Source organism: Sapajus apella, unplaced genomic scaffold, assembly GCF_009761245.1.
Source record: "Sapajus apella isolate SASKATOON/1434 unplaced genomic scaffold, GSC_monkey_1.0 scaffold18, whole genome shotgun sequence".
Lineage (NCBI taxonomy): Eukaryota > Metazoa > Chordata > Mammalia > Primates > Cebidae > Sapajus > Sapajus apella.
The window spans coordinates 21,502,470-21,515,084 of NW_022436958.1; the positions used below are offsets into that span (position 1 = coordinate 21,502,470).

General features: G+C 41.7%; 1 long non-coding RNA gene across 2 annotated transcripts in view; it reads left to right on the top strand.

Moving 5' to 3' along the window:
• Positions 1-12,284, top strand: part of LOC116557038 — a 55,213-nt gene extending 42,929 nt beyond the window's left edge. The window contains exons 2-3 of one of the 2 annotated variants that reach the window (XR_004271328.1): positions 5,368-7,227; positions 7,540-10,448. This is a non-coding gene — a long non-coding RNA (uncharacterized LOC116557038). Of the gene's footprint in view, positions 1-5,367; positions 7,228-7,539; positions 10,449-10,975 lie in introns of those variants that run through there. The other variant, XR_004271329.1, reaches the window with a different exon arrangement.
• The last annotated feature ends 331 nt before the right edge of the window (positions 12,285-12,615 follow it).

Genomic DNA, 12,615 nt, shown 5'->3' on the forward strand with positions numbered 1-12,615 from the left:
AGGCTTCAGCCAATCAGTGCATGGCATGACTCCTAGAAACTGCTATTGGATCAGAGATGGGCAAGTGATACAGATGAGCCTAATCAGACTACTTTTGTTCAAAGATAGGAGAAAATATTTCTATTTTTTTTTTTTTTTTGAGATGGAGTCTCACTCTGTTGTCCAGGCTGGAGTGCAATGGCACAATCTCAGCTCACTGTAACCTCTGCCTCCCAAGTTCAAGTGATTCTCCTGCCTCAGCCTCCCAAGTAGTTGGGATTACAGACATGCACCACCACACACAGCTAATTTTTAAATATTTTTTTTAGAGTAGAGACAGGGTTTCACCATGCTGGTCAGGCTGGTTGTGAACTCCTGACTTCAGGAGATCTGCCCACTTTGGCCTCCCAAAGTGCTGGGATTACATGCGTGAACCGCCGTACCCAGTTTAGAAAGATTTTTCGAATGAGGAAGCATGTTGTTCCAGGAGCTGATGAGAGTCACCAGGAGGAACCAACCTGAAGAAGAAGCCCCTATCTGGAGGATGAAAGAACACAAAAAACAGCAAAACAACAAATCCCTAGCCCTTATTATAACCCTTGCTCTACCTTTGGCCCTTGTTATTGTAATTTAAAAGAATACTAATTTTTTTTATTGTTTAAGCTGGTTATGTCAATGTCTCTGTCATTTCCAGCTAAAATAATTTCTACCAATAAAATACTCAATATTGTTTCTATGAGTTAGTAGAAATTGCCTCATGGGGCCGGGCGCAGTGGTTCATGCCTGTAATCCCGGTACTTTGGGAGGCCAAGGCCGGCAGATCACCTGAGGTAAGGAGTTCAAGACCAGCCTGGCCAACACGGTGAATGCCTGTCTCTACTAAAAATACAATAATTAGCCAGATGTGGTGGTGCACGCCTGTAATCCCAGCTATTTGGGAGGCTGAGGCATGAGAATCACTTGAACCCGGGAGGCAGAGGTTGCAGTGAGCTGAGATGTGCCACTGTACTCCAGCCTGGACGACAGAGCAAGACTGTCTCAAAAACAAAAAAAATAAATTGCCTCATGGAAACCTGAAGAAATAGGACCAGGTCTCCTCCCACCAATCCTCCAACTTAATGCATTAATGTTGCTCTTAAAGTACGTGCCCCTAAATGAGCAGATTACTCCAGACACTGTGGTACCATTAACTCTTACCCAGCACAGTGCCTGCCATGGAATACATGCTAAACAAGTATTTGTTGAACAAATGCCACTGGAGACTGCACTAACATTTTTAGCAGACACATAATATATTCAGTTCAGGTGAACTAAAAAATCCCTAGAACATTGTAATACAAGTTTGTTTGTTTTTTTTTGAGGCAGAGTTTCACTCTTGTTGCCCAGGCTGGAGTACAGTGGTGCAATCTCAGCTCACTGCAACCTCTGCCTCCTGGGTTCAAGCGATTCTCCTGCCTCAGCCTCCCAAGTAGCTGGGATTACAGGCATGTGCCACCATGCCTGGCTAATTTTTGTATTTTTAGTAGAGACAGGGTTTCACCATGTTGGCCAGGCTGGTCTCAAACTCCTGGGCTCAAGTGATCTGCCTGCCTTGGCCTCCCAAAGTACTGGGATTACAGGTGTAAGCCACCATTCCCAGCCACATTTTAATATAAATTGATGACAACACTGTTGTTCTTCACTATGTATCTGAACAATTTCATAGTGTATGGAGTTCTCCTTTAAAATTTTCTTTTAACATAAATGATTGTGTTTAGGAGACTGTATCCCAGGTTGCACTCAGCCCAGGTGATTTTTTTTTCTACTTTTTTTTTTTTTTGAGACGAGGTCTTGCTATGTTGTTCAGGCTGATCTCAAACTCCTGGGTTTAAGCGATCCACCCACCTCGGCTTCCCAAAGTGCTGAGATTACAAGCATTAGCCACCGGGCAAGGCCAGCTGAGGTGATTTTTAATTGTCCACCATTTGTCATTGCAGTTATTCTTGCTATTTTGGTAAGAACCTCAAGAAAGCTATACATTCTTTCTATACCTTCATATGCATCAAATAGCAAAATGTTGACTAACAGCACAAGGGGAAAGAACTCTAGGTTACCCTATTGTTTGCTAAAAGGAATTATTCCCCTCTATGAATTCCTAACTTGACCCATGAAATAAGACCTTCTAACCTTGCAGAAATGTCAGGATCATAACTTCTACTGCGTCTAGTTCATTCCTTCTACCTCCAACCATGCTTGTTGAATTTTGGAGAAGGAACTGACGCTGCTTGAACAGGCCCTCTCTGAATTCTTTGAAGTTGTCTCTGTGCAGGACCCGTACATTCTCCTCTTCCACCAATCACTGAGCTGCCCGTGAATGGGAGACCAGAGGTGCTTCAGCTCTGCCTATGACTGGAGAGGGAGGTTGTTTAACTGTGTGTTAGGCCTGGAATATTAGCAAGGATTAGGGGCCAGCTTGTGGACACATAACTAGCCACATTCTCTTGTCAGTTTAACCAAAAACAGAGGTGAGGGCTTTTTCCCCATCTGGTTGACACCTGTGTTTATTTATTCATTCATGGCTTCAGAACTTAGATGGGTAAAAGCAGCTTGTTATTAATGGATTGTTCCCAAAGCTTAATCTTAATTAACACCCAAGGTTGATTGTCCAATAGCTTCAAATCTATAAAAATATTATAATAATAATAAAATACATTATTATAATAACATGTTATTACTACAAATTCCAGAAAAAGAAGGTCTATCATAGTTCCTTAACCTGACAACTTAATAGTCAAAACCAAAAAAGGAAAAACAATGTTTGATTCATTTTGGTTCAAAAGTATGACTTATTTTGAGCAAATTCATCATAATATGAAGTGATTATTATGTTCCTTTTAAAACTTGTAAAAAGTGGGCCGGGCATGGGGGCTCACGCCTGTAATCTCAGCACTGTGGGAGGACGAGGTGGGTGGATCACGAGGTCAAGACATCGAGACCATCCTGGCCAACATGGTGAAATGCCATCTCCACTAAAAATAGAAAAATTAGCTGGGCATGGTGGCCGGCCCTGTAGTCCCAGCTACTCAGGAGGCTGAGGCGGAAGGATCACTTCAACCCAGGAGGTGGAGGTTGTGGTAAGCCAAGACTGTGCCAGCCAGGCAACAGAGCAAGTCTCCATCTCAAAAAAAAAAAAAAAAAAAAAAAGTTATATAAATTAACCGTTGATTAGTAAAATCTAGATGAGTACTAAAAAGAACTGGGGGCCAGGCACAGTGGCTCATGCCTGTAATCCCAGCACTTTGGAAGATCACTTGAACCCAGGAGCTCAAGACCAGACTGGGCAACATGACGAAACCCTGTCTCTGCAAAAAATTTAAAATCATTAGCCAGGCATGATTGCACATCTGTAGTCCCAGTTACTCAGGAGACTGAGGTGGGAGGATCCTTTGAGCCTGGGTGGTTGAGGCTGCAGTGAGCTATGATTGCACCACTGCACTCCAGACTGGGTGACAGAGTGAGACCCTGTCTCCAAAAAAAAAAAAAAAAGGAATTGACTTCAAACCTGAGACTTACACATATGTACTTTCTGTGATTCCTACTTTTTCTCCTTTCTGAAAATCAGACTATGTACCCATTTGTTGTCTACCTAAGCCACTCCCACGAGCCACACTTCCTCTAAGATTGCCCATTGTGGTAGTTGAATGGTACTTGAATTTCCTTCAGTCCCATGGAGTGTAATTCTCTCGAGGTCTAGACACTTGAACTCATAAAAACCACCAGATAGGCTGGGCATGGTGGCTCAGGCCTGTAATCCGAGCACTTTGGGAGGCCGAGGCGGGTGGATCACCTGAGGTAGGGAGTTTGACCAACATGGTGAAACCCTATCTCTACTAAAAATGCAAAAATTATCTGGGCGTAGTGGTAGGTGCCTGTAATCCCAGCTAACTGGGAGGCTGAGGCAGGAGAATCGCTTGAACTGGGGAGGCAGAGGTTGTAGTGAGCTGAGATCACACCATTGCACTTTAGCCTGGGCAACAGAGTGAGACTCTATCTCAGAAACAAAACAAACAAAAAAACCACCAGGTAAAATCTTGTCTCTCTTGGGCAAACTAAAACAAACTATGGCAACTGTCATTCATAGTTTTCAACTATCTACAATAGACTCAAATACATGGTAGGAAGTAATTTGTTATTTTGCTGAGGCATTGGACTCTAGCCTACTGTCATAATTTTAAGTGACATCAGCTTGCCTAGTTGAGCCCAGCCAACTGCCTCACATGCCCATCTCAACTGTGTGCTTCATGTTCTTACTCTTTTCACAGTGATTCTATCTTTTCTGTCTATATGAAAATGATGCTGAACAGCTGGGTGTGGCTCATGCCTACAATCCCAGCACTTTGGGAGGCTGAGGCAAGTGGATCACCTGAAGTCAAGAGTTTGAGATTAGCCTGGCCAACATGGTGAAACCTCGTCTCTACTAAAACTACAAAAATTAGGGCTGGGCCCCGTGGCTCACACCTGTAATTCCAACACTTGGTGAGGCCGAGGCGGGTGAATCATGAGGTCAGTAGTTTGAGACCAGCTTGGCCAACATAGTGAAACACCGTCTCTACTAAGAATACAAAAATTCGCTGGGCATGGTGGCGCACGCCTGTAGTCCCAGCTACTCAGGAGGCTGAGGCAGGAGAATCGCTTGAACCCAGGAGGCAAGGGCTGCAGTGAGCTGAAATCAGGCCACTGCACTCCAGCCCGGGTGACAGAAAGAGACTCCATCTCAAAAAAAAAAAATTAGCCATTAGCCAGGCATGGTGGCACATGTCTACAATCCCAGCTACTCAGGAGGCTGAGGCAGGAAAATCACTTGAACCCCAAAGGCGGAGGTTGCAGTGAGCCAAGATCGCACCACTGCACTTCAGCCTGGGCAACAGAGTAAGACTTTGCCTCAAAAGAAAAAAAGAGAAAAGGTTATACTAGACATCCGAGAGGAAGAGAAAAGGGGGCTTTAGAGGAAAGAGAAAAAGAAGAGTTAGAATTTGATGTGTCCATGACACCCCTCTCCAGGAGAAGTAGCAAGACAGCAGCAGGTGTGGTTTCTAGCCTCATCGAATCCTACTGACAAAGAGAGAGCACCCAGCTTCTATGGACGATGTGGAATGAACAGGATGACAGAAAAAAAATCCATGTGACCCGAAGATTAAAGACATTGGTACAGATTGCTACATTTTATCAATAGATATTTCTCTTCTCTGGGCACATAGTTCAATTCTATTTCTCTGCCAGCCTCCTTGTATCAACTTACAGTTAAGTGGTTGTGTCTGATTGAACGTGGGCTAAAGTTATATATACCACTGACTCATAAATATATCCTCATGATCTCTCTATCTCTACCTCTAATTTCTTTCTAGTCAGAGTGGCAGAAATCAAAGGATTTCAAAGCCCAGATGATGACAGATCCCCATCATGGAAGGGGCTTGGATCCCTGAGTCACTGCTTGAAGGAGTGCTGCCTGGGATGGCTACCTGATCATGAACATCCACACTGGACTTCGCCTGAGCAAGGAATAAATATCCTATCTTAAGATAATGCGATTCGGAGTTTTTGGCACATGACCAGCTTCAATTACCCTGCATAATTTACGTGTCTTCTCCCCCTTTCCCAGGCAACTCATTTGCCTCCCAGATGTTTGTATTTGGAAGGAGGTAAGGAGACCCAAGTAATAACTGAGGTGAAATTTCTCACCAACTCATTGGGACTCTGAGAGATACATTTCATTTGATTGAAAGAAAAGAAATTACTTTGAAACTAGACGACATTATTTCTCCATCTGAATTACTTTTGATTTATGGGCAAGACATAAATTGAGTAATTCTGGCCTCTCTGACAGACAAGGTTCCCCAACACATACCTAATGGTGGTCCTTCCCACCACGATAAGTATTGGATTCTTAGCCTCTTCAGTCCTATCCTGTTACTGTCAGACCTGTGCAGCCCTTCCTCGCTATGGTCAGGAGTCTTGGAGGTCTGGATAGCAAAGAGTTAAGTCTTTCTTTCAGGTCTTTTTCTCCTTCAGTCGATTAATTAGATTGAAATTTCAACTTCAAGCTGTTCTGCTGGTCTCTAGCTAATGCCGTCGCCTGAAATACTGCCCACCACACATGAGCTTTTGACAGCAAGAGCCGCTCAAAAGCCTCTTCATGCCTCTATTCCAGGAATAACCCAAGGAAAGGGTTGATATCTGTGAAAGCTGAGTACTGAAGCTCTCTCTGTCCACCGCTTCAAAAGAATAACTACCATCGGTCTGCCTTTATTTTGTATTTTAGCTCCTCTTTGTCAATGAAAAGTTCCTGCTCTCTATTCATTATAAAGAATAAAGAGCTTTTCAAGTGTGAGTTGCTAAACCCAGAAGGGAACAGAGCTATTTTTAAGAGGGTTTCAACTCTGAGCTGTTACGTCGGCCAGCCTGCCGGCAGTGGAGGTCTTCCAGGGAGGCCAAAGGCAAGTGGAGCTTCTCTTCGGGTGGGCATCTCAGGGAGGAAGCTCCTGGGGCTGAAATGGTCTAGCTCTTTGGCCCACAGACAGCACTGGTGCCTTCAAACCTGGATCCTCAAGACAGAACTTGCAAGGGGGTCGGGGGAGTCAGTGTGATTCTCACCCATTTGAGGTCTGCCTGCTGTCTTAGGTTTCTCACATCCACTTCCTCTACATAGGAAACAATCTGCTTGATTCTCCTCCTGGGGCAGAGGGAGGAGGGGGGTGTCTTTATGTCCTCTCCTATCTTCGTCAAGCCATATGCAACTGGCAGCTAGCACGCTTCTCGCTGTGGGAAGAGGATCATCAGAGCTGGATTCCTGACTGAAAGGAGGAACATGCAGAGTTGCCTGCCTCCTGGCCAACAGGAGTGAAATCCTCTTGGCTTGGGTCTGTCCAGAGCTCTTCCGAAGTCTGTGCACTGTAGGGGCATGGTTAGGCTCTCAGATTCAGAGTTAAAGGACCTGGATTCAAGTCTCACCTCTCTGAGCCTTCATTCTCTGAGGTTACAATGAGGATAATAGTATTTTGCTATCAGAGGTGCTGCAGGGAGGATAACCCATCCTCACATGTGTATGGATAGGCTGTGGACCCTGAAGCCTCATGGGTGGTGATCATTGCTCTGAGCGTCAGTGAGATACGTGTTATAACATCTTTTAAGGACAGGAAATGATGCCATTGGATGACAGAGGAGATGTTGAAAATTCGATAGAAACTACTAATGATTCAGGAGAAATTAGATGTTTTCTTTTTCTTTTTCTTTTTCTTTTTTTTGAGACGGAATTTCGCTCGTTACCCAGGCTGGAGTGCAATGGCGCGATCTCGGCTCACCGCAACCTCCGCCTGGGTTCAGGCAATTCTCCTGCCTCAACCTCCTGAGTAGCTGGGATTACAGGCACGCGCCACCATGCCCAGCTAATGTTTTGTATTTTTAGTAGAGACGGGGTTTCACCATGTTGACCAGGATGGTCTCGATCTCTTGACCGCGTGATCCACCCGCCTTGGCCTCCCAAAGTGCTGGGATTACAGGCGTGAGCCACCGCGCCCGGCCGAGATTGTTTTCTATCCTCCCATTCCATTCAGTTCCTCCACCAGAGAGAAGGGGCAGGAAACTTAAACTATGCCTTTGCTCTGATAGCTTTTGGAAGTAAAAGACATGGATGTGTGCTAAAATGCTAAGAGGGAACCGAAAGGATCAACCAATTTTGTGCGGAGTGGCTAAAGATAATAGGGAAACCTACTTGATTATACTATATCTTGTACTACAGAGGATTTATGAGAGCTTACAGTAAATTTTAAATTTTTTATTATGTATTTATTTTTATGTTTTTAATTGATACATAATAGATGTACATACTTTAGGGGTACATGTGATCATTTGATGCATTCCTGTAATCACACCAGGATAACTGGGATATCCATCACCTTAGCTATTTTTCTTCATGCTAGGAACATCCTAATTATTCTCTTCTAGCTGTTTGGAAATATACAAAAGATTAATGTTAACTATAGTCACCCCCTGATCTATTTCTTCTACTGTACTGCGTGTTTGCATTCAGTAATTACCCTCTCTTTATCACCTCACCTCCCATCTTTCCTGGCCTCCAGTAACCACCAATCTACTCTCTATCTTCATGAGATTTACCAGTAAGTTTTTTGTTTTTTGTTTTAAAGGAAAACTTATAGACAGAAAAAACATAGGCAAAATAGGAAGATTAGGTCTAAGAGAACAGGTACTGCATATATAGACAGGTGACAAGGTTCTACTGCTACAAAAACCGGGCAGCCAAGTAGGCTCTGAGCTACCAGAAGGCCAAAGCAAAAAGGGAAATATGATCTGTCACCAAATTTATATCTTTCTTGAGGAACCCCTTCACCACAACCAATTTCTCATCCTTTTTTATCATAAGACTTATAAACGTGGATATTTATCTTCAAGAAGAGAATACTTAGGGAGTTTCATTATGGCCTTCCACAAGTATTTGATGGGCTTCCAAGTATAAAAAAAAAAAGATTGCTTTGGGTAATTCCAGACCACAAAACTAGAATCAATGAGTGTAAGTTAAGGGGAACAGATTTGGGTTAAAAATAAAGAACTTTCTAACAATTAGAGTTGTCCATAAACGGAATGAGCTGTCTGGCAAAGAAGTGAGCTCCCTGTTACTGGAAGTGATCAAACAGAGGCTGGCTAACCATCTGTTAAGGATAAGAAGGATTTGTGCATAATGAGAGAATTATGCAACAACATAATACAAGGCTCTTCATGACAGTTTTATTTATAATAGTGAGGGAAAAAATAGAATCAACCTAAATGTCCAACAAAAGGGGATTTGTTATTTATGGTACTTTCCTATGATTTTTTTTATAGATTTTATAAATATTAACAATCAGTAAAACAGTGACAGAAAAAAGCTGATGATCTTTTGCTAAGTGAAAAAAGCAGCCTACTAAAATAGCATACTTATTGTGATACAACTTTGTAAAGAAAAGTTTTGTAAACAAAGATACATTTTTTCCATTTTGTTATTTTTTCCATTTTAAAAGAAAGATAATATTAAAGAGAGTACACACATGAAAACATTAATAGTGTTTATCAGAAGTATTTGAATTATGGGTGATTTTTCTCCTCAGGGCTTGTCAGAGTTTTCCAAGTTTTCTACTTTGAGCATTTGCCACTTATTGGGAAAAAAATTTAACAAAAATCCCAGAGGAACCCTTCATTAGTCATTACTCTATAGTTTTAATGAGTTGGTCCCTGAAGTTTTTCAAACCTAGCATTCTATGATTTTCATTTTATACTTAGGTCACTTTTTTTTCTCTTATAAAATAAGTTGTCAAACAGAACTCAACCAAACATAAATACCTCCCCAACAAATAAATAGTGGCTTAAATTATGAGGCTTAGGTACAACTTAATGCATTTCCGACGCTAGAACCATTTTCATCTGAAATCTCTTTTTGAAATATGTTGAATATAAATCTACACGTCTGTATAATAGAGTAGAAAGAGCTGAGACTTGGAGTCACACACACTTAGTTCTCAAATTTTGGCTCTGCCACATACCAGCCTTAGTGTCCTCAACTTTAATATGTGACAATAATAACAGCTAAGATTTGTACAAAATTCAGTGTGTGCCAGGCACTATTTAAGTGCCTTACACGCAATGGGATTCTCAAAACAATCCTTTGAGGTGAATGCTATTGTTATTTTTCACATATAAAAATTAAGCACAGAGAATGTCAGTATTTTGCCAAGTTTGTGCAGCTAGAGAGTGATGGAGGAAAAATTCAACCTCAGACACGTTAACCTTAGGATCCATGATATGAACCACTGTACATACTGCCTTATAGAGTGGTGGAAGGATTCATTAAATTAACATACATGAAGTGCCTGTTTGGTAGAAATGTGTTCAGTCTGTAGGTTAGTTTTCTCCCTAAGCTTTTCCATAGCTATTTGGCCCCAGGAAGACTTTTGATTACCTTCCCCAAGACTATGTGTTCCGCCAATACACCGGGGGAAGTGTGGCTCTGTGGTAGGTAGTTTTACAACAAACTTATTATCAGTGGTACTCATGTCAAACTCAGGGATATTAGAAATCACGTCCCACAGGCCTCCATTCTGGGGCTGATTCTTTAATATTTCATCAATGATTTACACGGAAAGAACAGAAAATAAGCTCCTAGAGCTGACAGATGATAGCATGCTGTTAGCAGATGACACCCATCGTCAGTTAGGAAGGCGAGCATCCAGGACAGGATTAGAATTCCAAATGGTCTGGCAAGATGGGGAAGAGGTGGAGGCAGAAAGAATGAACTTCATTAGCAACTATCACAACAGTAATACGTTTATTAAGAGGAAAAACAGATTATACCAACATAGCAAGAACAATGACTAGCAATTAATGATTATTGCCTGAAAGAGTTAATGGTGGAAGTTACTCAGAACTGGAAATGAGACAGAAAGTCAAATATGACTCTAGAAAAAGGGCCGACAAATAGGAATATGTTGGGGTAAATCCATTTTCCCAGTATATACTGTATTTTAAAAATTCCTTTTTGAGTGCTGTTTTTTTCCTCAGTGTTGTTCTGGACATCTTGAAAAAGGCACATCGAAAGCAAAAGAAGTCTTTACAAGTGCAGAATGTAATCTGGGAGGATGGTGAAGTCACCGACATCCTTTAATTGAAGATGAGTCAGTTGCTGGCAATTCATTTGAGAATCATTTACTGAGCACCATCTATGTGCCAGCCTTTGTGCTGGGTGCTGGGGACCAAAAAAAAAGAAAAAACCAAGACTTGATTTCTGCCCTTGAGGCACTCCAAGGCAAGAGAATAATCACTTTCAAGTTTATAAAGATTGGTTATTTAGAACAGGGATGAGAAATCTGATGTGTCATTTATGGCCAACTCCTACGCATCTCTTTCTTTGATCTCCTCTTTATTCCTTTCTTCCCTACTTTGTCTTCTTTTTTCTTTCCCTTCTTTTATGTAGTCTTTAGATCTGTGATTGGAGCCCCTGGCATGGCAAGTTAGCCAGATGTGTTCAATGGGGTCCCATCTGAGACTATGCCAAGATACCAAGCATGTCTCTTTTTACATTTCAAGGTATTTCTATAAAATTATTTTTTGCCCTCCATATACTCTCATTAAATTGCAGAAAATGAAGCAAAACTTGGGGAAAATAGAGTAGTTTCCTAGGATGATAAGTAGATCAGTTTGGCTGGAAAGAATGCTAGACTATATATATATTATAAATTGAATCATATTAAGAAATTTGAACTTTATCTTGTTGATAATAGAAAATCAATGAAGTTTGTGAGAAAAGGTTTGTGCTGTTTGGTTTACATTTTCTGTAGAGTCAGCGTCTTGCTTTGTTGTCCAGGCTTTTCCACTTATGGAGAATATCTTCCAAGTTCTAGGTGCTTCTCTGACCTCCTATTGTTTGTTTCTCTTCACTTATGTTGCTTGCTTTGAAATGAAGGTTTGTGAGAAAGGGAGTGACAAGATCAATTTAGGGTTTTTGGAAGAGTAACCTTATTGTGGAAGATAGAATGAGTTGTTAGGAGACAGCATGGCAGCAAGGGTTCTGTTAGGAAGTGATTACTAAGCTATAATAAATAAATAAATAAATAAGGGCCAGAGTTAGGCAGTAGCAGTTAGATGAGGCAGAAGATGTGTGGATGTGAGAAACACTGCAAAGGAAAAAAATTGATAAGATTTGGTGCCTAAGTAAAGATAAGCATTAAAGGGAAAGGAAATGAAAACAACTTACAGGTACTAGACAAGGACTTTGGAAAATGAAGATATTAGTATCTAAAATGGAGCAGTGGGAATGTGAAGGTGGTTTGTGGCAAAGCAACCATGACTGGTTCAGGGCTAGACAGGTTGTCTTTGTTTTGATGGGATTTATAAATGAAAGCCATATATCCAACAGGGAGCTAGGAATAGATTTCCTAGGAGATCATCCTCGCAGAGGTAAGAGAGTGTTCTGGACCTCTCCACCTGTATATCCCATTGACACATCATACTCTACATGCCTAAAACTGAACTTGACTGTCATTCAGAAATGCAAAGCTCCATTTTCATTGCTCTTCAAGGTGAATCATGCTTTTAAGCACCCAGGCTACCAAACTCAGTTACCTCTGGTGTCTTTATCTCCCACCTGCCCCTCTCCCACAAGCAACTAGTCACCAAAACAGTGGATTCTAAGAGTCAAATTTGTTGTGTGTCAATTTCTATTGCCATAATTAACACTTCCATTTACTTGTTCCCTTGGCCATCACAACAGTTTTTGTGTTGTTTTGTTTAAATTTTCTGTAGAGACAGGGTCTTGCTTTCTTGCCCAGGCTGGTCTCAAACTCCTGGGCTCAAGTGATCCTCCTGCCTCAGCCTCTCAAAGTGCTGGGGTTAAAGGTGTGAGCCACTACACCTGGCTCACCCTAGCTTTATAACAGATTTTCTTGCCTCATAAGTGTATTTTTCCATTGCTTAGGAAATGGAATTCAAAGTCTTTCTGGAATGAACCTACCTGTCCAACCTAATCCTGAGAATCTTTATACAGCCCCAACACAAAAGCTCCACCAGCTTCTTGCTTTTCTTTCATGAGGCCAGCATATTTGTGCCTGGGGTGCC